The sequence below is a fragment of the Apodemus sylvaticus genome, chromosome 8 (genome assembly GCF_947179515.1).
Source record: "Apodemus sylvaticus chromosome 8, mApoSyl1.1, whole genome shotgun sequence".
NCBI lineage: Eukaryota > Metazoa > Chordata > Mammalia > Rodentia > Muridae > Apodemus > Apodemus sylvaticus.
In genome coordinates, this window is record NC_067479.1 from 871,471 (window position 1) to 894,793 (window position 23,323).

Consider the following 23,323-nt stretch of genomic DNA (forward strand, 5'->3'; position numbering starts at 1 on the left):
ATGAACAAATTTCGCCAGGCCTTCTGTACATATTGTTGACCAAGATGCTTTTATTAATGAGAAGTAATAGCAATAAGAACACTTTTGCACAAGAAAGCAGTAAAATTTTTTCTAAGATGCTATGGCTTGTTTAAAGGAAGTTGCATTTGAAAGAAAGAGGAGACCAACAGAAGCAGCACAAAAAATAAAGAGGCAAAGTCTAGAATATTGGACATTCTAGTAGAATGAAATGGCACTGTGGAGCATAAAGGAAAGATAATCTTCCAGATACATAGTGTGTGGGTAAATGGCTATAAAAGAAAATATTAACAAATTGATTAGGAGCCTTAGATTCACTAAAATTTTGGTAGAGCAAATGAGAACCCCAGAATGAGAGATAACAACAAAACCACAAATCAGACAACTGTCTCGATGCCCCAACACAGAAAGGATTCTAAAATGATACCTCACACATACAATCATTGAACTTGTGGACAACTACGCTGAAAAAGCACTTTTGCAAGTGGGAAGTTGGCATGTACAATAAATACATGAAAAGAACCTCCCCTTACTTAAACTGGACTTCAATGATGTTCTACCACAGACTGGCCAGGTTAACAAGAACTTATAAACAAATTACAACAACCAATTTAAAAATCAAAGTCTTGTACAGAGGATGCTGGTGGAATATTGTGGTGGTTTGAAAATATTAAGTAGAGTTCATTTGATGATTTTAGAAACCAGTAATTTGATTGCTGGTGAAAAATACACACCTTTGTACCAGGAGATATTTCAGAACACTCTCCATTATGATATCAAAGGAGAAATAGCCCAAACATTCCATAACTATAGACTATTTATGCACATTAAATACAATACTACAGAGAAATTAAAACAAAATACTGAAAGATGCAATATATGAACCTTATCTTTTTATTTTAGTTTTCAAAATATACTTGTGTGTGTGCAAGTCTTTATGTGTACATGCACATGCACACCACACACACACACACACACACACACACACAAATGCAAGTGTCCCTGGAGACCAGAGGGATCAGAGTATGCAGTAGCTGGAGTTATAAACAGTAGTTGCCTGGTGTGAGTGCTGAGAACCTCATACCTTGTATCCTTTGCAGGGACAAGAGGTAAACATCATAACTAGCATAAGGTAACATAAGAATCTTTAAAACAAGAAGTCACCTATAAAATAACACACTTTGATACTGTCCTTCCCAAACAAGCAAATCTAACTATTGCAGTACTTAAACAGACTTAGGAGAAAAACCTGAATGAAAGCACATGTGATTACTGTAAAAGAAATGACATCTTCTCAGAGGAGGAAGCATGTTGCTGAGGAGCAGAGGGAAAGGTCTCAATAGTATGGAGGCATTATTTTATTTCCAGACTTTAGTGTGCAATTAAACTAATTCACAGTCCCTTAAGTAAATATCATATATCTTATGAGATTGATATTCCATTTATACATGAAAAAATAATTACTTTATTTTAAGAGTAAGACTGTTTGACTATATTTGTGTATGTTTAAAACACATGGACTTGGTAGAATTCCACTTGGAGGCTAGAAGAGAGCATCAGTTCGTCTACAACTAAGTATGCAAATGGTTTTTGATCTGCCATGTGGGTGGTCAGAACCTAACCCAGATCCTCTGCAAAATTAGCAAATGCTTTTAACCAAGGATCCATATCTCCAGTCTTTAATAGGTAAATTTAAAAAGTTTATTTTAGCCTAATTCATCTTTTAAAATGTTTAGTTCCTTTATTGAAAAACCTTTAACTAAAATCAATTAATCCAGTGGATTCATCATTTAAAATTTGAATCACAAAATATTGAGAGAAAAGTACGATGGAATTTGCCTAAACATTAGATAGAGAAGGCTATTCCAAACATGGCATGTATAGATTTCCACACTAGAAAGCTAAAGGGAAGTATGGACAAATTGGATTTTCAAATGCCACTACTTTATTTAAAGCAAACCATAACATAGGAAGAAAGTTGTATAAATGAAGCACACACTAAATTAGCATCCTGTTAGGTAACCTTCAAGTATACCATAAATATGTATATATACATGATTTCATGAACATACATATAAGATCAAACTAAATGATGACAGGTGAGAAAAATGGGGGGGGGGCATTGAGCATAAATATTTCCCATTGCTAAAAATGGAGAGCTGTCTGGAAGTATTGCTCTTGAAAAGTTCACCTCAGAAGTTAGAAGTCTAAAACTTGCATAAAGCTGATTGCAAAATTATGAAAGAAAATTTTGTTTCTCAGCCTATAGTCCCTTATCCTTTCTTCTTTTGCCTCTTCCTCCCCTGCAATTCCTTTTGATTTTCTGTTCTCTTCATTGCTCTGTTAGTGATTCTCCCCAGCACCCACACACTTGTGCATCCAAACACACATACAATTTCTACTCCTCATTTCACATGGTTTTTGTGTGATTAGCATTATCTTCCTTAAGACAGTATGACAGAGAGAACACACGGCCTTGTTCAAGGATTGGCTCAACAAGACTCAACACTCTTAAATATCAGTATTCATGCCATTACAACTCTGTTGTTAGCATAACAGGCAACGAGAATATCAACTAATCTGACAGTTATTGAAGACACAATATTAAGAAGGTTGTTTAAATACCATTAATAATCACGGAATAAAGGTAATACTTATGAGTAGGCATACTCTACAGGGTTAGCAAAAGTTTCTTTTAACGCAGGGTTGAGCTTTACAATTTTAAGTCAAGTGTTAGGAAGGGACACAATTAAAAATATACTAAATATCAATAGATGTAGAGATAGGCGTAAATAGATGATAGATGATAGATAGATAGATAGATAGATAGATAGATAGATGATAGAGGAAGATTGAGATAGAGAAAGATGATAGATTATGTATATAACCTTTAACTAAAATCATTTAGAATTTATATATATATATATTTATATTAAATTATATTAAATTAAATATTAAATATATGTGCCCATGATTGTAGAAATCATAAAAGCCCATTGCATCTTTTGCATCTGGAGTTTACAGGTACTTGTGATTCCCCCAACAGTTTCACTTTTAATTTTAAATAGGGCTGGATTTTGACCTTGACATATCTATCAGTAAAATGATTATTTTGAAGAGTTAAACCTCATTGATCACCATTTTCAAAATGAGCACATTTCCCAGAATTACTGTGAAAGCTAAAAGGTATAATGTGTCCCAACCCGCAGGACCTAGTTATTCGGGGAGCCTAGGGGAACCCAAGCCTGAAAGAGAGAAACGGGCGGGAAAAGGGAGCGAGGCCAAGCAAAAGGGGTCTTGTCAAAGCTTCTTTAATGAAACGCAAAACGCCTGGTTTTGAACCCACCGTAAGAGGAAGTCGGGAGGGGCTGAGGAGGATACAGAAGGAGGAAAGGTCATCCAGGACGGATGCTGGCTGTGGTTTCCAGCAGCTTTTCTGGAATGAACAACCCCAGGTATTCAGCCAGGATGAGAACCAGTTGATCAGTTTTGTGTGAAGAAGGGGGTGGTTCAGCTGGAAACCTAAAGGTCAGTGGAATCTCAAGGTGAGAGCTGTTGTCGGTCTGTTTTTCCACAGTTTGGTCTCCAACAGTAATGGATACAAAGGTACAAAGGACATTTTCAAGGATCTGTGCCCAATAGATGTTCTATAGTCATTACACACTATCATTATATTCCAGTACCATTATCATTGCATATACTTTTAATAATAAAACATGTTGGGGGCACATACTTCATTTGATATAATTTGTGCACTTCTTTCCTCATTTCATTTTTCAATCAAACAACCCAAAATTTGTGCTTCCTGATCTAGAATGAGATTATATAAGAAGAGGTCCTTTATGCTGACTGTACCTGCTAGAATGGTAACAGCAAGCACACTGTCTATGACCGTATTTTCTCCATTTATAAAATGGTGTAAACCATGCTTACAGTACATGGTCAATAGTTGGAGAGTAATTAGAGGCTCACATAAAACAGAAAAAAGATTAGCACATTACTAGCATAGTCCTGCTTTGCCTAAAATAATAGGTTTACCATAGCAACCTGATTGCACTCGAAAAAAGTGCCAAATACATCCTAAGTTCCCTTGAAATTTCAATGTGAAGAAATTAAGCATCTGAGAACTATAATATTCTGTACCATTTCATATAAGTACAAATATTTTTTTCTGGGGGAATGAAGTAGCCTTGCCTCAGAAATTTGAAGGTGAAATAGTAATTTGGTCTTTCATTACAAAACAAGCAGAAAAAAAAAAAACTTTTGACTACCACCCACATTCATATCACACATCAAATTTTACCCAAGGAAATTACTCCTGATTTTAAAGTATAAACAATGGCAGTCCTTCTATTTGGACATGCACCTTTAGGAAAAGATAATGAAGTTGCCATGGAGTCATGTGAAGAAATTAGACATCTTAATAAATGTTGTAATAATAGGATTTTCTGTGTCTTCCCTATACTCTCTAAAACTGAAAACCAAAAGGGAGTAATAGGCTTTATTCATGTTGAATTTTTTTTAGGCAGCAAGAAAAACATCACAGGGGCAATCATCTAGCCCTCCAAAGGAGGCTATCTCATTACTCCAAACTTATATGGTTTCTAAAAATAACAAAATATTATTCAAGGCTCATTTTTCTGACTAAAACGTTAGATATTAGGAAGAAATATCTCACTCACACAAAGGTACCTCAAAACTTGCAGGTGCAAGGTTAAAATGTCAGGAATGATTAAATCAGGAAATGTGGAGTTTAATCATGAAGTGTAACTCACCATGAAGCAACCCATAAAATTAAAACAGGAACTGTCATTGTCCAGAAGGTGTATTCTGTGTTCTGCTCACTGAAGGACAGAAGACACTTGGCCAGGAGACAAGGCAGTGGTATAATTTAGGTAAGGTGAGAATCTTCACATAATAAACCAGCTGCCTGGAAGATGGGTATTCATGTAAGAGGTGGTGAATATCAGTGCCAGCTGATGGAGGATGTGATATGTAACCAAGTGACATGTTTCTGATCCTAATAATATTGCTCAGTTCTGTAAATCTCTAGAACACACATAGTTGGTTCATGTGTCATATCTGACAATTTTTCATACTAAAGAATGGACAGGCTGGAGGTGTATTAGATTGCAAAATCTGTGATTTTGGTGACCCTTTGCTGGTCACCAAAATCACAGAAATGAAAAATACACAAATTAACAACAACAACAAATCATGACTCACCTGATTGTTGTAGAAGACTTGAGTCAGAGGAGGCAAATTGTCACATGCAAGTTCTGGCCTGCATCAGTGAACAGTACAAATTCTCCTACTTAGTTGGTATGGGCTCTTGGAGAATGATTCTTTACAAGATTAAGGTTTGAAGTATCTGCACATATGAGGCCTTGGAATAATTGTATTTTGTGACACAACAGATTCTATAAAGATCATGTGCAACTGTAGATTACCATAAGTACTGTCTATGGGATGAATACCAAGAGCAGCGTACAAGGAATGAATGCTGCTGCCTAATGGGGGATGCTGTAACAGTGGGAATGACAGACATATGCTTCTTGCAAATAAATTTATTTGTTCAAAGAAGTGGAGCAAACTTAAGTCAGAGTCACTTTCAATTTGTGATTTGACAAAAAATTAAAAAGTGTGAGTGAATGTATCATCCATTAATGCCCATCTCTGTAGTCTCAGGTGACAATATTCAGAGCAAGTGTAAACTTTTAAACTCAGGAGTGACTAGCAAGCTTGTTTGTAACAGATGAGACATCATAAAGCAGCAGGTTCTAATGATCTTATGCTTTGTTTTAGGGTCTACCAGTGTCAAGTCCCCATATCATAAAACCAAAAAGAACATTGAGCATGTGAAAGTGTCCACATGCAGAAGAACACATGTGAACACATAAACAAGTTTAGAAAGCGCAGGACTCTTCATGACCAATTCATGTCAAAAAGCTTTATGTCGTCTGAGGGAGACAGCTTAGCACTTAAGGGGACCCAGCACCTAGGTCAGACAGCCCACAAGCACCTGTAATTTCAGTTTCAGGCGATCCAATGCCCACTTCTAGCCTCTGTGGGCATTTACACACATATAGCATATATCCAAACAGATACAAACACATACATACACATAAAAAAATGTTCAGTGAAAATGAAAAAAAAAATCTTTGTATTATTCTTAAGTAGTCTGGATTTTGGAATTAATTATTTTAAAAGATTTGTTTCCAATTTTTAATTATGTGTAGGTATGTGTGACTACAGAGAGGTATTAGCATGTGCGACTGGAGTTACAAAAGTTCGTGGGCTACATGATATATATGACATCATTGTTGGGAACTGAAGTTGAGACCTCTGGAAGAGCAGGTGCTCTTAACCACTCAATAACTTCTTCAGCTCACATTTTAAGATTGAAAAAAATCACAACTTAAAAATACAAAATTAAAATTTGTACATAATTTATCTACTATCTAAAAAGCATTATGAACATAATTGCAATTATTCATTTCACTCAGGTTTATAACATAACTAGGTACTTAATGACCCATTGTGAGAAATTACCCTTCATATACTATCCAAGATGGAGGCTGGTTTTGGATTTGTTCTTATTCTTTAAAAAATGTCATCAATCACACCTTAAGCCCAGGATCTTGTAAATGTCAGGAACCTCACATGCTTAAATTGAGCTTATCATAGTTGATTTGTATTCAGGTCTTCAGATGGGAAACAGTTTTGGTATGTTGGCTGAGACAGACATTGCACTATCTCAGGTAAGTTCTCATGTTTCCCCTACCAAAGAAAGTGCATGGCCATTTTCTTGAAGTGAAAGAGAATTTAGAGTCCCATTATATTTGGAGATTAACTGTACTGTGTGTATCATTCACATCTTCTAAAACAAAAAAACCCACAGTATTTAATATCAGAAAATAAAATAAAAACAAGGGAAACCAGAGCAAATTACATGGAAACAAGGTTTCTCCAGAGTTCCCAGGCCATTGTTTGAAGTGCAACATATTCTTTGAAGTGACAGGAAGTCAAAAAGAAATAATGACAATAATTCCCGGGTAAAAAGAGTTGCTTTCACCTGATGCTTATCAAAATGAATAGATCATTCACTCTAAATAATGACACTAACATCACCCTGTAAAAGAATTTAGAAAATAAAATAAATATATTAAAAGAGAACAAAGAAAGGCTAAAATGCCCATATGCTTTGCACAATGATGACTCTTTATCACACAAAGCAGTGTTGTATAAAACCTGATTACTTTTGTTTTGAATCATCTTCAGTTTAAACTCATCTGATTGCCTGAAAATCCCAGAATGTATTGCTCACCCATAACATGCTAGTAATGAGTTACTGTAATAACTCCAGTGGGAAATTTAATTTTCAGATTCATTTCTTTCTCTTATAAAACAACAACTGCTTTATGGAAACACTAATTAATAAACATTCTAAACATAATATATTCTAAATTTCCTATTTATCTTCCATTTCAATTTATTTTTTTCTTCAGGAATATGACTTTTTTGTTGTTTTAAATGTTGTTGACTATATAACGACGTTGAACTTCCTTCTGACTCAACATCCAAATCCTTAGCCACAATGCCAAATAGAGATGTAACTTTATATATGAAGTTTTTAATAACTGTCATTTAAAAATAACATAAAGATATATTACAACAAAATATGGAATATTTATGCTTTAGCTTCTAGCAACTCAAAACTCAAATAATATGCTATATCTAAAATGCCTTCAATACTTCAATTACTTTCTCATAGAAAGTAATGCAATTCTTTAGAATGCACAGATGCAAAAGATCTGAGATGAAACAAGAGAGATACAACAAACTTTTGGAAAGGTTGTCCATATAGCCCTATTAAAAATGGAGAACAGATCTAAACAGAGAATTCTCAAATGAGGAAACTCCAATGGCCAAGAAGCACCTAAAGAAATGTTCAACATTCTTAGTCATTGGGAAAATACAAATCAAAACAACCTGAGATTCTATCTCACACGAGTCAGAATGGCTAAGATCAAAATCTCAGGAGACAGCAGATGGTGGGGAGGATGTGGAGAAAGAGGAACACTCCTCCACTGTTGGTGGAATTGCAAGCTGATACCATCACTCTGGCAACCAGTCTGGCAATTCCTCAGAAAACTGGACATAGTACTACCTGGAACCCAGCTATACCACTCCTGGGCATGTACCCAGAAGATGCTCCAATGTATAACAAGGACACCTGCTCCTCCATGTTCACAGCAGCCATATTTATAATAGTCAGAAGTTCGAAAGAAACCAGATATCCCTCACCAGAGGAATGGCTACAAAAAAGGTGGTACATTGATACAACGGAATACTACTTAGCTATTAATTACAATGACTTTATAAAATTCGCAGGCAAATGGATGGATCTAGAAAATATCATCCTAAGTGAGGTAACTTAGTCACAAAAGAATGAATACACATGGTATGGACTCACTGACAAGTGGAAATTAGGCAAAGAGAATGGAATACCCATGATACAACTCACGGACCACATGAAGCTTAAGAGGAAGGAAGACCAAAGATTGGATGCTTCTGTCCTACTCAGAAGGAGAAACAAAATAATCAAGGGAAGTAGAAAGTGGGGGTAACTTAGGAGGAAGACAAGTAGGGAAGGGGAAAAGGAGGAGTAGAGTCAGGTGTGGGAGGATATGGAGGAGATGTACAGAGCATTAGGAAATTGAACAGAGATATGTAGTAATTGGGGGTGGGGAACTGGAGTAGCAACCAGAAAGTCTCAGATGCTAGAAAAGTAAGAGCCTTCCAGGACCCCACAGGGATGACATTAGCTGAAATACCTCACAATGGGAGGGAGATCCTGTTGAGACCATATCCAGAGGTTAGGCATGGTTCCCTGGTTGAGGAATGGGACTACCCACCCTTCTCCAAAATTTCAACCCAGAATTGTTCATGTCTAAAGGAAATGCAGGGACATAGAGTGGAGCAGAGACTGAAAGAAAGGCAATCCAGAGACTGCCCCACATGGGGATCCATCCCACATGTAGACAGCAAACTATTGTGTATTTACATTTCAAATGTTATCCCCTTTCCCAGTTTCCCCTCTGCAAACCCCTATGCTCTCCCCCCTTACCCTGTTTCTATGAGGAGTACTTGCTGTCAGGAGCCTGATATAGTTGTCTCCAGAGAGTCTATGCCAGATCCTGATCAGTACAGATGTGGATACTCATAGCCAATCATCTGACTAAACACAGGAACCCCAATGGAGGAGTCAGAGGAAGGACTGAAGGATCTGAAGGGGCTTTATTTGGCATCAATGGGAGGGGAGGCCCTGGTCCTGTAAGACTTGATGCTCCAGTATAGGGGAATGCTATGTTGGTAAGGCAGGAGTGGGTGGGTGGGTAGGAGAGCAACCTCATAGAAACAGGGTAAGGGGGGAGAGCATAGGGGTTTGCAGAGGGGAAACTGGGAAAGGGGATAACATTTGAAATGTAAATAAATAAAATATCCAATTTAAAAAGAAAAGAGAAGAGGAGAAGAGAAGAAAAGAGGAAAGGAAAGGAAAGGAAAGGAAAGGAAAGGAAAGGAAAAGAGAAGAGAAGAGAAGAGAAGAGAAGAGAAGAGAAGAGAAGAGAAGAGAAGAGAAAAGAAAAGAAAAGAAAAGAAAAGAAAAGAATAGAAAAAAGATTGCACAGAAGGTAAAAGCCTGCACAGGTGCTTCAGTCATTGTCTATATGAGTAACCCAGGAGAAAGGGGCCTAAGACCAACAATTTTGTTCTCAAAATTAAGTGTTATCATTGCCTAATAGAGACTGATTCTGAGCCTCAAGAATATTTAGCATTTAGTAGAAATCATTAATCATACTCTACTCATCAGATAAGAGTAAAAGATTAACAAAGGCATGCAAAGGAAACAAATCACTAAGAGTCAAAGTCAGCAGAAACAGCAATCGTTCAGTACTCCATGTTTACACAGAGTATTGACTAATATTGTCAAATTTCTCTGGTTAATGCTGTTTATACCATTTTATGCATTCTTTATAAACAAATAACTTTGTCGTGTATAACAAGTAAGAATCTGTTGGTTTTATTTTAAGCCTTCTCTTTCTGTCTCTCTCTGTGTGTATCTGTCTCTCTGTCTCTGTCTCTCTGTGTCTCTGTCTCTGTATCTCTGTGTCTGTCTCTGTCTCCCTGTCTCTGTCTCTGTCTCTGTCTCTCTCATTGGCTCTCAGAAATAGTATAAGAAACAATCATTCATTGGGCCTTCAGATGGTAATCTTCCCTTAAAATGTTTCTCTTCTTTAAAGGCAGAGCAGTTTTTCTGGCTTGAAGAAAAGCCTCACTGCCTCAGGATCTTCATCAATAACTTGAGACACTGTTAGATACAACAATGGGAGAGACATGCTACCTCCATGCAATAGGTAACTGTCACTCAACATTCTACAAAGAAAAGGGGAGTTCTTTCAGAGGTAACTGTCAGGCCCAAATATTAACCATTCTGCTGTTGGGGCACCCTGAAGCAAGTGAGCATAGATTGCCTTAATTTACCCAGTAAGTGTTTAAAGAGGCAGGGCTATGTTTAGTCTATTTTTGCCCTCTTACCTAGAGGTCCAAATAGGTGAAATGTGCACATGCACATGTTCATGTGAAACCTATCTCATCAAATTTCTTTGTCCTTTCAGATTAAACATTTTAACCCCCTCTAATAAGTGCTTTTTCTATCTGTACTTAATCACCACTTTAGTGATATGTAGTTATCATTGTGATACTTAAGATAGAAATTTGGTAATGCTCTAGTCTATGAAGTATCAACAGTTCTGAAATGTGTTCTATTGTTTCAAAGTTCATTTAATATAAAATATTTATTTATTTTTTATTTTTTATTTTTTTGGTGATCACAGGGGCCAGAAGAGGGTGTTGGATGATGTGGAACTGGAGTTGTAGATAATTGTGAGCCACTATGTGGATGCCTGGGATAGAACCCTAAACCTGGGTCCTCTAGAAGAGCCACCAATATGCTTATTTTGGTTTATTTGTTTGTTTGTTTGTTTGGGGTTTTCTGTGTATCCCTGACTTTCTTGGAATTCTCTTTACAGACCATGCTGGCCTCAAACTCAGAAGCTGCCTGTTTCCCCAAGTGCTAGGATTTAAGGTGTGGACCACCACACCCAGGCAACCAGTGCTCTTAACTACTGAGTTGTTTCTAGCACCCAGACTGTTGCTTTAAGCTACTATATACTCTATTTGCTGCACCTTAACAGAATAGCTGGGTAGGCAAGGCAGGGCCAGTTTTCTTTATCCAGTAAGAAACAACTGAGTGCCCGTCCTTCGTGCTCCAGATACTGATTTTGCTAAGACGAGATAAAGAACCAAGTGCTTGCCCCTAAGCAGCTAACAGACTAGAGGAGATGAATGGTTGCCAGATTCTGAACTCAAGCGGCTGGGATTTCTGCTTGACTAGAACCTGATGCTGGTGCTCCTATGCAGATGTGTGGAGCAACCTCCTAAGGGTGTTCCAATCTCCACATTATTTTTCTTCTGTCTTTTCATCTGCCACCCAGATAGCTGAATACTTGGGGAAAAAAGCTTCCAAGTAAGGTTCACTCAAGAATGCATCTCAATAAGGGAAGGGTTTTGAAAGTCAGCTCAGCAGAGCCTGTGGCTTGCGCTAACACCAGCGTCATCCATGCTTCCTGGACCCTTCAGGTACCTTCTAGTGGTTGGCTTGACTTCTCCTCCTTCTCCTCCTCCTCCTCCTCCTCCTCCTCCTCCTCCTCCTCCTCCTCCTCCTCCTCCTCCTCCTCCTCCTCTTCCTCTTCCTTCCCCTTCTCTCCCTTCTCTCCCTTCTCCTCCTCCTTTTTCTTTTTAACTGTTGGTTTGCTGTCTCATTTACTCATTTTCTTGAGAGAGGGTGTTACTCTGTAGCCCAGGCTTGCCTCATATTTGTGACACCCCTCTTGTATCAGCTTTCCCAGGGTTGGGATTACAGGTATGTTACACACATGCTGGCTGGCCTGACTTTGGATAATCTATAAAATATTTATTATATACTCCTTTTTAGATATTTTCTTTATTTAAATTTCAAATGTTATCCCCTTTTTGGTTTCCCCTGAAAACACCCTATCCCTTCCCCCTGCTCATCAACTCACCCATTTCCACTATACATATTAATCTAGACTTCCAACTTGTACCTTGAAGTCAATGATTGATTATACCAGTAATAAACTATTTTATTCTATTCTTAAAAAGTTCCTTCTACTACTACTACTACTACTATGACGACGACGACGACGACTACTACTACTACTACTACTATTCTTACACACACATACACACACATATACACAAATGCAAACTCAAAAAAACAATCAGGTAAATAAGCAAAAAAAAAAAGTGTTGGTCAACTACTCCTGAACATGAAGCCTGCCTGAGAGTATTTGTTAAATCCAATGTCACATCATAGGAGAAAACTGATTTTCCCTCTCTCAGCATATATAAATGACAGTTCAGTTCACAAATTATTAACTCAATATATAAACAATAAAATATCACTGTAAATTGTAAAAAATACGATAATCAAAGGCAGAATATTCTCACAAGTAAATTAAATTTCAGAGAAAAATATTCTTAATGTGTTAATTTTCTTTCTTGTCTTTTTATTTAGAGCTACATACACAATTATTAGTAAATAATGCAAAATCAATTTACCTAAACTTGTGAAAACTGTTTTAGTGAGGAATATTCTGAAGATCAATTTTAATCAATTCTTCAACTATTCCTCTCAATAACCAACTAGTGGCTTGAATTTATCTTCAAATATGGCAGTTTCTTAAAAGGATCAAGTAATTCTAGTGCCAGCCCAAATTCTGCAGCATACATCTGAGCCCTGGCTACCAACAGAATTTCAAGTACACATCAGTTTACTTAATGCTTGACTTTCTTCCCCAGTGAAGAAAGAATACTGGTTTATTCACATGTATCATCAAGCATATCATCTCTAGGATATGAATGCCGAGTCTCCATTTGGTGGCAGTTTAAGAAGTTATAGAACCTTGATAGTTCCATAACTACCACCAAAGTGCAGCCTTGCTAGAGGAAGTATGCCACCAGGGGTGGCAGAGTGTTTATGGTCATGTCCAACTTCCTGTTCACTCTCTCTTCTTCCTGTTGCCATACCTCCCCCATCATTATGGAAAGTTCCTCTGGAGCCTCATTTCAAAATATATACCATTTTCCATGTGTCATGGTGTTTATCACAATAACAACAACAACAAAATAAATAACTGACACAGTTCCCAATGTGTCCTCATCTCAATAGCATGCCATCTTTTTTGTAATTGCTATGGTTGTTGTTTGGTTGGTTATTTTTGCTTGATAATATACTACTGCTTTAAGTGTTGCTAAAAATGTAAAATCCAATATGGACTTCATAGTAAGAGAAATAGACTGTGGGTTTACAGCCATAAAAATATTAATAATGAGAGAGAAGGAGTATATAAAAGTTATCAATACATCTTTCTGTTTATGCCAACTGGCTCTTGGTTTCTAGTCTTCTGGTTTTACTGTATTAACACTGTGCTTACATATGTGAGAAAAAATTACAACAGGAATTTGCATCTCCTGAGGAAAAATTATTAGTGCATTAATTTGACTAAATTTAACTTGCCTACCACCTAGATTTTTGCTGTATTTTTCATGGTATGTCTAGCAACTGCTTTTTGCATTTTGTCTACTCCTCCCACACAAGAAAACAGATAAGAGAAAGAAAACATCTATTTTATGTTATTAGCACAGCTGGAATACAGCAGCAGTATGCTGGCATTTCACATGCAAGGGAATCTTGGTGTAATTTCTCCTCTTTGCCAAGAACCCTGATTCTTTTGCTTTTGAACAAGCCCACTATTGATGTATGGTTTTCTCTAAAATCATTTGCAGAAATCCAACTGCAAAGATCATATGACATGAAGGAAAATTTATATGTATTCTACTTTCTGCATCATGCTTCCATAATCCCTGGAGCACTATGTGACATTTTTAAAGTGAAATCTTTGTTCAACAGTTCACATTTAACCATACCCTTTTCTCTGAGCCTTGCTTTGTTTCTCGTTCTAAATCCAATCTAATTGCTCTGCAGAACCCTCCCAACCTTTTCCTCCTGGTTTCCTTAGTCCTTTCAAATTATTGCCTTTTACCAAAGTTTACTTACAACTTTAAACAGTCTTTGGTCTCATCAAATCTCAGGACTTCCTATCTGTCTGAAACTCTCTTTCACACTTGTGCATAAGTTGTCTTACCAATTGTGTCACAAAGAACTAAACCTTAATAGCATATACTCACTCACTCTACCATTTAAATTGGCCTTCAAAGCCCTTCATATATATATATACTCATTCAAACCTAATAACTCATAACAAGTTACCTCTATTCTTTTCTTTGACTCTGATTACCAAACCAAACTTTTAGCAAATTATATCACAAGAAAAAAAAATTATAGCATTTGAACAACTCCCCATCTATGGCCTCCTTCCCAGACCTTCATTACATTCCTGCTCTGGCGTATTTTACACTTTTGCATCACACACTAGGATAGCCTGTGACCTTTCAAATGAAACAAAAATAGTCTACCATCCCTCCCCCATCACTTTAAAACTCCTAGTAACCTTTAATTTAGAAAATAAAATAAAAATTGTTATTCTAGACCCTATTTTGTAGGTCTAAGATCAAGGTCTGAACTCATCTCTCTCTACTTCTTGGCCTTAGCCTTTAAGATCTTTTGATTGTTTAATGTGTAACTATAAATGGACTCTTTGTACCCCATGTTACACATATTTAAATTTTAGACACATCAAATATAATTGGTATATATCTAATAAAACATGAAAAGTGGTTTGAGGCTCTAGGTACATTTATTTTAACCATAAAACATTTGGGCACTTGATGATCGAATGAGAAACTTGTTACATGGTAAACTTTGCCAATCACAGGTCATGCAATTAACAAAACAAAACAAAACCATATAATTTCCTTCCAATAGCATTGTCATTCTTACTCTTACTCTTTCTGGGGAAACAGACACTACACTGGGCAGAGCAAACAAATCATCCTTCCTGGTATGGAACAATTTGATAAGCGTGAAATCAAAGTGTAGAATAGAAATCTGGTTAACAAGTTTTTAGTTTCCTGAAACAAATATCTCTCAATGAGTTGATTAAAGTGGGTGTGGCAGATGATCAGAATATATAATCATTTCTAAACCTTCATAAACCTTAAGTTGAAAAGTTATAAAATTGAATTTGAGTTTTTGCCAAGATTATCTTGGAAACAATTTGGAGACTGGAGAGATGAAACCTCACAGGAGGTGCAGTACAAAGGTTAACCTGTAGGACAAACTGTGATGTTCTTAGAGCCAGGAGACTGAGAGGCAAAGATCTGCAATGAGGTTGTGGCAAAGGTGGGCAGGAGATCAGACATTACCTCATTTGACTGAAAAAAGACTGTGTCTAAACAAGTGCAAATGCCCATGAGAAATATCAACCACAAGGCTACAACCTTGAAAATAATTTTAAAAAAATCTTTCTAATTCTAAAGGTAACCAAGATTGCTTTGCTTATATGAATCCCATAGTCTAATTGAGAAAAAATAATCAAGAATACTAAAGTAAATATTTAATATAATTTCTTGCATATGCAAGTACCAAAACAAGATTCTGATTCTAGTACTTTAATGAGCTCTTCCTTTAAATGAAACAAAAATACCTACTGGAGTTCTGAATTGTCTCCTAGTTCACATTGAAAATAGGTATTAGAGAAACATTTTTTCAGATTTGAATTTCAATAAAAATTAAAAACCTCTAAACAAGAGAAGTAAGCAGATGTTCCCAAGCTAACAATATTCTAAAATGGAAATTATCAATCTTTTTAAGAGGAATATATGTAGGTCATAATTTTAGTCATGTTTCATGTTAAAGTCTTTAAATTTTAGATAACTGTCTCATTTCTAATATGTTTATCTAAAGGCACACATATTTAAAATAGACACAGAAGACAAGTGCCAGTGCCAGCTCTCTCACACTCATACTCTAGGGGCCAGTTCACTCACAACTCCTGAAATGTGCAAGACTGCTTTCTGGAGTACTAAAGCTGGTTAAGTTAGCTCTCCTGCTCTCATTACTCCAGAGCTGGCTGTCCCATGATGTCTACTTGAGGTATGGGGCCACTTCTGTACCACCCTCAGACATCCATAGGACTCCAAGTCGCAGCGCAGTCCAAAAACATCTGCCTGACCTTTGGTGGGTTATACACCTCTGCCACTGAAGGGCCACAGACCCAGATGTGGCCCCACATCTCAGCACAGGCCATGACCTTACCATGGTCCCAGATGGCATTACCAGCTACTCACATCAAGATAGTCCTCAATACCCTCAAATATCTAGTTCTGCCTATCTTCAATGTGCATATATCCTTCTGTTTCTCTGCCATTTTTTATCCATGAACTTGCTCTTCTTAATGGTACCCAGGATCTCTGAGTGTCTGGGTATATACCAGGAGTGAGCTCAAGTGAGCTATGCCCTGCTCATGCATTATAGCACTGGGCAGGGGTCATCTTGGGTATGGCCTGCCTCTTAAGCATACAAAGCACCAGATTGCTAGTTCCCTGGCTGGGCCCATGACATAGGTCTGATTGTCTTGAGCTCACTTTTTTCATAGAGTGGTAGACTACTAATCATTGAGATGTTCACAGATCTTAACACTAAATATAGACATAGCCTTTCTCTGTGTCACCTTCTGATGTACATGTGACAAAACAGCCACACTTGCAACACTTCTAGGGCAACTTCATTTCTTGTAAGAAAGCTTTTTATATTTATCATTAAATATGTCTATAGTTTTAATGATTTTCTTCCCATATGATCAATCTGCTTTAAAATCTAACTCTTGAGTTCTTACTCCAAATCTCATCCTATTCACCTTGATTCTAAATGTCTATTGAAATTCTAAAGCTGACTGTTTGTTCAAATATTAATTATGCACACATGATAATTACATTTCAGAAACACATGTATCTGTTTCTAACATCTTAACAGTCTTAGCAGTTTTTTGCCTTGTTTGTTTATTAAACTTGTATTTACTGTTATTGAAGTTAGGATACTGCAAAGACTCTGGATGGTTCAATGATTCTCTTGCAGTAATTGATACCAGTGTATGGTAAACACTGAATGTAAGTCAAGATCCCCTGTCTGATATCAACAAGTAAGTGACTAAGGTCAGACTGCTTTCTTCATTAGGATTGAGCTGTCTCTAAATAGCAACTTATCTTTGACTTCTTTGACAGTGGGATCCATGTTTCTTCAAATTCAAATTTGACAATCAATTTTGGCTTCCAAGCTGACCAGATTACCTGATGTTATAATAAGCATGTTAGTTACTTCTTTTTCTTAATAGATTTTTTTTTATTTATATGAGTTCACTGCAGCTGTTTTCAGACACACACTTGAAGAGTGTATTATGTTCCATTACAAATGGTTGTGAACCACCAAGTGGTTGCTGGGAATTGAACTCAGGAGTGCTGGAAAAGCAGTCAGTGCTCTTAAACCCTGAGCTATCTCTCCATCCCTAGTTACTTCTTTTGTGACAAGTCTTTTTTGCTCCTCATAATATGGTACCTTTGGATATTTGACTCTTTCCTACACATCCTGTCTCAATGGACATGGTACCTCAAGTACTGGTAGTAAATCCAGCTATTCCCTTGCTGACTCTTACTTTGTACAGAGTAAGAGGGTGCTAATTCCACTAGGGGATCTGGAAACATGGAGAGAAGCTATATGAACTGGCTGGACTGAAAACACACCATTTTAGAGCATGAGTGTTGCTTATATCTTTCACTGATCACTGGAATATTTTGTTTCATTTTAGGGTAGCTCAGCATCCAGCTTTATTTGATATCCAATAATGTTTCCACATTAGAACTGAAAAGGAAAAACTAGGTATTTTTACATTTTAATATTTGACTAGTTAAAAGAAATTAATATACTGGTTCACATAGTATAAATTTTTATGGATATTTGGTTCACACTGACACAAATAATACAACAAACTACAGTGTGTTCTTCATGGTGAATCTTTACTACACTAAGCTATCATAAAAGTTATTCATCTAATTAATATGTAAAACTCTAAATTGACCATGCTTGAGTCCAAGGCAGCAGGATGACTAGTTTTATGCAAGCCTACCTCTTCTCAAACAAACAAGCAAACGCCTACAACCATACTTATAAATTTTTAAATAAATTAAATTTTCACTTGAGTTAGTTACTTGTTAATGTTCTGGAACAATCCTTAATGTATATCTTCCATATAAGCTTTAGATATCTTCATATTAAGAATTATTTGAAATTAAATATTGCATAAATCAATTATACTTTTAAGGGTATTCCCCTAGATCTTTCTTCATGGAGAAACTCAGTAAAGAGATATAAAGCAGAGAACCTAGTGCAGTACCCTACAAAGTATTTTTTTCATGACTGTCAATGGTTTATACTGTGGTAGATACAAAGAAACAGTAGAGGGTCCATGCCAAGGTGACACTTCAACCTTATGGACATTGGAGGCCACTATGGAGTCAACTCTGTTCACCTTCATCATACACACTCAGTTTCCACCACTTAATTATCTTAGAGTGAAGAGAAATCTCAGCAAACAAAATAAGAATACAGGATTTATCTATGATTTTTTCTGAATTCATTTTCTTTAGGCATTGTATCAGGAAATACACAATATTGTATTTCTTGCTGTACTGATGTATACTTGCTGTATACATCAAAAAGTGGGCATGTTTAATTGTTTTTTTTATTTTATTTATTTATTTATTTTTATTTACATTGCAAATGATTTCCCCCTTTCTGGGGCCCCACTCCCCACAAGTCCCATAAGCCCTCTTCCATCCTCCTATTCTTCTATCCACCCCTTCTCACTTCCCTGTTCTGGAATACCCCTATACTCTTGCAGTAAGTCTTTCCAGAACCAGGGGCCACTCCTCCATTCTTTTTGGACATCATTTAATTTGTGGATTATGTCCTGGGTATTCAAAGTTTCTAGGCTAATATCCACTTATCAGTGAGTGCATACCATGATTTATCTTTTGAGACTGGGTTACCTCACTTAGTATGATGTTTTCCATTTGTCTAAGAATTTCATGAATTCATTGTTTCTAATGGCTGAATAGTACTCCATTGTGTAAATATACCACATTTTTTGTATCCATTCCTATGTTGAAGGACACCTAGGTTCTTTCCACCTTCTGGCTACTACAAATAGGGCTGCTATGAACATAGTTGAGCGTGTGTCCTTATTGCATGCTGAAGAATCCTCTGGATATATGCCCAGGAGTGCTATAACAGGGTCCTCAGGAAGTGACATGCCCAGTTTTCTGAGGAACTGCCAGACTGATTTCCAAAGTGGTTGGACCATCTTGCAATCCCACCAGCAGTGGAGAAGTGTTCCTCTTTCTCCACATCCTCGCCAACACCTGCTGTCTCGTGAGTTTTTGACCTTAGCCATTCTGACGGTGTGAGGTGAAATCTCAGAGTTGCTTTGATTTACATTTCCCTAATGATTAATGATGTTGAACATTTCTTTTTTTTTATTTTATTTTATTATTTTTCTTTTTTTCTTTTTTTTTATTCGATATAATTTTATTTACATTTCAAATGATTTCCCCTTTTCTAGTCTCCGACTCCCCGAAAGTCCCGCAAGACCCCTTCTCTCCCCCTGTCCTCCAACCCACCCCTTCCCACTTCCCTGTTCTGGTTTTGCCGAATACTGCTTCACTGAGTCTTTCCAGAACAAGGGGCCACTCTTCCTTTCTTCTTGTACCTCATTTGATGTGTGGATTATGTTTTGGGTATTCCAATTTTCTAGGTTAATATACACTTATTAGTGAGTGCATACCACGATTCACCTTTTGAGTCTGGGTTACCTCACTTAGTATGATGTTCTCTAGCTCCATCCATTTGCCTAAGAATTTCATGAATTCATTGTTTCTAATGGCTGAATAGTACTCCATTGTGTAGATATACCACATTTTTTGCATCCACTCTTCTGTTGAGGGATACCTGGGTTCTTTCCAGCATCTGGCAATTATAAATAGGGCTGCTATGAACATAGTAGAGCATGTATCCTTATTACATGGTGGGGAATCCTCTGGGTATATGCCCAGGAGTGGTATAGCAGGATCTTCTGGAAGAGAGGTGCCCAGTTTTTGGAGGAACTGCCAAATTGATTTCCAGAGTGGTTGTACCAATTTGCAACCCCACCAGCAGTGGAGGAGTGTTCCTCTTTCTCCACACCCTCTCCAAAACCTGCTGTCTCCTGAATTTTTAATCTTAGCCATTCTGACTGGTGTAAGGTGAAATCTCAGGGTTGTTTTGATTTGCATTTCCCTAATGACTAATGAAGTTGAGCATTTTTTAAGATGCTTCTCCACCATCCGAAGTTCTTCAGGTGAGAATTCTTTGTTTAACTCTGTACCCCATTTTTTAATAGGGTTGTTTGGTTTTCTGGAGTATAACTTCTTGAGTTCTTTATATATATTGGATATTAGCCATCTATCTGATGTAGGATTGGTGAAGATCTTTTCCCAATTTGTTGGTTGCCGATTTGTCCTCTTGATGGTGTCCTTTGCCTTACAGAAACTTTGTAAATTTATGAGGTCCCATTTGTCAATTCTTGATCTTAGAGCATACATTATTGGTGTTCTGTTCAGAAACTTTCTCCCTGTACCAATGTCCTCAAGGGTCTTCCCCAGTTTCTTTTCTATTAGCTTCAGAATGTCTGGCTTTATGTGGAGGTTCTTGATCCATTTGGAATTGAGCTTAGTACAAGGAGACAAGGATGGATCAATTTGCATTCTTCTGCATGCTGACCTCCAGTTGACCCAGCACCATTTGTTGAAAAGGCTATCTTTTTTCCATTGGATGTTTTCATCCTCTTTGTCGAGGATCAAATGGCCATAGGTGTGTGGGTTCATTTCTGGATCTTCAGTCCTGTTCCATTGATCCTCCTGCCTGTCACTGTACCAATACCATGCAGTTTTTAATACTATTGCTCTTTAGTATTGCTTGAGGTCAGGGATACTGATTCCCCCAGAATTTCTTTTGTTGCTGAGAATAGTTTTAGCTATCCTGGGTTTTTTGTTATTCCAGATGAATTTGATAATTGCTCTTTATAAGTCTGTGAAGAATTGAGCTGGGATTTTGATGGGTATTGCATTGAATCTGTATATTGCTTTTGGCAAAATGGCCATTTTAACTATATTGATCCAGCTGATCCATGAGCATGGGAGTTTTTCCCATTTTTTGAGGTCTTCTTCCATTTCCTTCTTCAGGGTCTTGAAGTTGTTGTCATACAAATCTTTCACATGTTTGGTAAGAGTCACCCCAAGATACTTTATACTGTTTGTGGCTAATTTGAAGGGGGTCATTTCCCTAATTTCTTTCTCAGCCTGCTTATCCTTTGAGTATAGGAAGGCCACTGATTTGCTTGAGTTGATTTTATAACCTGCCACTTTGCTGAAGTTGTTTATCAGCTGTAGGAGTTCTCTAGTGGAGTTTTTTGGGTCACTTAGGTAGACTATCATGTAATCTGCAAATAATGATAGTTTGACTTCTTCCTTTCCAAATTGTATCCCTTTGACCTCCTTATGTTTTTGAATTGCCCGAGCTAGTACCTCAAGTACAATATTGAAAAGAAAAGGAGAAAGGGGGCAGCCCTGTCTAGTCCCTGATTTTAGTGGGATTGCTTCAAGTTTCTCTCCATTTAGATTGATGCTGGCTACCAGTTTGCTGTATATTGCTTTTACTATGTTTAGGTATGGGCCTTGAATTCTTGTTCTTTCCAAGACTTTAAGGATGAAAGGATGCTGAATTTTGTCAAATGCTTTTTCAGCATCCAATAAAATAACCATGTAGTTTTTTTCTTTGAATTTGTTTATGTAGTGGATTGCGTTGATGGATTTCCGTATATTGAACTAACCCTGCATTCCCGGGATAAAGCCTACTTGATCATGGTGGATAATAGTTTTGATGTGTTCTTGGATTCAGTTGGCAAGAATTTTATTGAGTATTTTTGCATAGATGTTCATAAGCGAAACTGGTCTGAAGTTCTCTTTCTTTGTTGGATCTTTGTGTGGTTTTGGTATCAGTGTAATTGTGGCTTCGTAGAAGGAATTGGGTAGGGTTCCTTCTGTTTCTATTTTGTGGAATAGTTTGAAGAGTATTGGTGTTAACTCTTCTTTGAAGGGCTGATAGAATTCTGCACTGAAACCATCTAGTCCTGTGCTTTTTTTGGTTGGAAGACTTTCTATGACTCCTTCTATTTCTTTAGGTATTATGGGACTGTTTAGATGATGTATTTGGTCCTGATTTAATTTTGGTATTTGGTATCTGTCAAGGAAATTGTCCATTTCCTCCAGATTCTCCAGTTGTATTGAGTACAGGCTCTTGTAGTAGGATCTGATGATTTTTTGGATTTCCTCAGTTTCCGTTGTTATATCTCCCTTTTCATTTCTAAGTTTGTTAATTTGGATACTTTCTCTGTGCCCTTTGGTCAGTCTGGCTAAGGGTTTATCTATCTTGTTGATTTTCTCAAAGAACCAGCTCCTGGTTTTGTTGATTCTTTGTATGGTTCTCTTTGTTTCTACTTGATTGATTTCGGCCCTGAGTTTGATGATTTCCTGCCTTCTGCTCCTCCTGGGTGAAATAGCTGCTTTTTGTTCCAGGGCTTTCAGGTGTGTCATTAAGCTGGTAATGTATGCTCTCTCCATTTTCTTTTTGGAGGTACTCAAGGCTATGAGTTTTCCTCTTAGCACTGCTTTCATTGTGTCCCATAGATTTGGGTATGTTGTGTCTTCATTTTCATTGTGTTCTAAAAAGTCTTTAATTTCTTTCTTTAATTCTTCCTATCGAAGATATCATTGAGTAGAATATTGATCAGTTTCCACGTGTATGTGGGTTTTCTGTTGTTTTTTGTTGCTAATGAAGACCACTTTTACTCCATAGTGATCTGATAGGAGCCATGAGATTAGTTCGATCTTCTTATATTTGTTGAGGTCTGTCTTGTGACTAATTATATGGTCGATTTTGGAGAAGGTACCATGAGGTGCTGAGAAAAAGGTATATTCTTTTGCTTTAGGATAGAATGTTCTATATATATCTGTTAAATCTAATTGGTCCAAAGCTTCAATTAGTTTCGCTGTGTCCCTGTTTAGTTTCTGTTTTCCTGATCGGTCCATTGAGGAAAGTGCAGTGTTGAAG

At 37.0% G+C, this 23,323-nt stretch overlaps 1 protein-coding gene and 1 non-coding gene across 2 annotated transcripts in view; both read right to left on the minus strand.

Moving 5' to 3' along the window:
* Itgbl1 (integrin subunit beta like 1) overlaps window positions 1–23,323 on the minus strand; it is a 303,574-nt gene that overhangs the window by 25,587 nt on the left and 254,664 nt on the right. The window lies entirely within an intron of this gene.
* On the minus strand, window positions 16,722–16,850 carry LOC127691760 (small nucleolar RNA SNORA17). The gene has a single exon (XR_007979353.1). It is a non-coding gene; the product is annotated as a small nucleolar RNA SNORA17 (small nucleolar RNA).